The following is a 2123-nucleotide window of genomic DNA, read 5'->3' as shown; positions in this document are numbered from 1 at the left end:
TAGATTTCTGAGTTAGAGGCCAGCCTGGTCTACAGAATGAGTTCCAGGATAGCCAGGGCTATACACAGAAACCCAGTCTCATAAAAAAATAAATAAATAAAATAAAATAAAATAAAAAAACCCAAACAAACAAAAACAGACAATGTCATAGGAAAACCTTATCATGTGCACAATCATGCTAGTTAGGAGACTGACATTACTGTGCTTGATGCACTAACTGAAAACTCAATAACTATGGAAGTGGAACATGTACTAGGGCACGCTGGTTAATCTGACACAAGCTGAATTGAATAAGTATTTGCAACTGGATGTTTATTGCAACATTCCCAAATATCCACTGTGTGATGCCTAAAGAAATAGCTCACGATCAAGTTTACAATCACTGAGATGGTGACCTGCTTCATTAAGGTCATGATTACATTCACTCTGCTCAGTCTGTACAGCTGTGTCAGCTGACCACAACCTTCACAGAACAGAGCACTGTCAATGGATTGGCAAAACAATCCATTTACATACACCCCACAAAAAATGTACAAGAATCAACTCTGCAGGCCATACCAGATGCTGTCCTGATCAATAGACAGATTAACAGGGAAAGCCAGGTCCATGGAGACCCTATCTCAAACATCCCAGTACTAATACTATGCATTTTCCTCTTGTCTCTGCATTTTCTGGATGTTTACTACATCTAGTTTTCATTCTCAAGTCTTGTTGTCACTGGCTCTAAAACTAAAAAAAACAAAAAACATAGGTATTATATTACTGCCAAAATTAAACAGAACACAACAATCCATTTGTAATGGTCCATCTCAAAGTCCAGATCCATAACTGTGGTTTTTCAACAGGAATTCAGATTTGGGATAGGATCATCATAGACTAAACCAATTTCATGAAGTTCAGCACAGGGTTGGAAAGATGGCTCAGTGGGAAAGAGTACCAACTGTTCTTCCAAAGATACTGAGTTCAAACACCAGCAACCACATGGTGACTCACAGCCATCCTTACTCCTGATCTAGGATCTTTACAGGACAAGGGGCATCCCAATGGGATCCTTCTGTCTCCAGTTCCCAGCTCTGAAATATTAAGCATGTGCCACAACGAGCATAATTTTAATTTGGTTCTGGGAATGAATTTATCTTAGGTCCCTGGGCTTGCAAAGCACATGCTTTACTGAGCCATATCCACAGCCAGTCTAAATTTTTAAGGTTATTAGATGAATGTCATTTTCAAAATGATTTTTGTGTATCTTTTAAATTTTTTAAAAAGGCTTATTTATTTTATCATAAATAAATAAGTAAATAAATAAACACAATAAAGTAGACTGTAGCTGTCTTCAGACACACCAGAAGAGGGCACTAGATCTCATTACAGATGGTTGTCAGCCACTTTGTGGTTGCTGGAAATTGAACTCAGGACTTCTGGAAAATCAGTCAGTACTCTTAACTGCTGAGCTGCCTCACCTCATCAACAGCTATTCCTAGCTGTCAACTTGACTATATCTGGAAGGAACCACAATCTAGAATTGGAAGGCTCATATATGATCCTAATCTGGAGGCTCAGAGATATAAGTTTCTGACCTGGATCTTGGCATGGAGAGCTTGAAGCATAGTGGCGATGAATTCCAGAAGATAAAGACAAGGAGATCTCTGAGTTCAAGATCATCTGGGATTAAAGGCATGGAGACACATGCCTTTAATCTGGGCCACACCCTCTGCTGGAGATCTATATAAGGACATTGCTTCTATATAAGAAGCAAGATTTACTCACTCTTCTTTGCCTGCTTGCCTCATGGGAATGAGCAACTGCTAGATCCTTCTACTTTCATCCACAGCTGCTTCTGACCATTGCTGGGGAGTTGGACTATAGACTGTAAGTCATAGACAAATTCCCTAACTATGTAGAGACTGCACATACATTCTATGACTCTAGAAAACCCAAACTAATACACCAGCCCTGTCATTTAAATCTTCTGTGTTAGGTTTCATCACAATAACAAGAAAATTTAGATCAGTGGTTTTCAACTTTTGAATTGAGACCCCACTGATAAACCTATATCTACAAAATATTTACATTATGATTTATAACTAGCAAAAATATGATTTAACAATGAAAATAATTTTATG

General features: G+C 38.2%; 1 non-coding gene across 1 annotated transcript; it reads right to left on the bottom strand.

Moving 5' to 3' along the window:
* Window positions 1–806: 806 nt before the first annotated feature.
* LOC127690303 (small nucleolar RNA SNORD50) lies at window positions 807–878 on the bottom strand. The gene has a single exon (XR_007979031.1). It is a non-coding gene; the product is annotated as a small nucleolar RNA SNORD50 (small nucleolar RNA).
* Window positions 879–2123: the final 1245 nt, after the last annotated feature.

This window comes from Apodemus sylvaticus, chromosome 7 (assembly GCF_947179515.1).
Source record: "Apodemus sylvaticus chromosome 7, mApoSyl1.1, whole genome shotgun sequence".
Lineage (NCBI taxonomy): Eukaryota > Metazoa > Chordata > Mammalia > Rodentia > Muridae > Apodemus > Apodemus sylvaticus.
The sequence above is the reverse complement of the archived record's forward strand: the minus strand, read 5'-3'. Positions and strand labels throughout refer to the sequence as shown.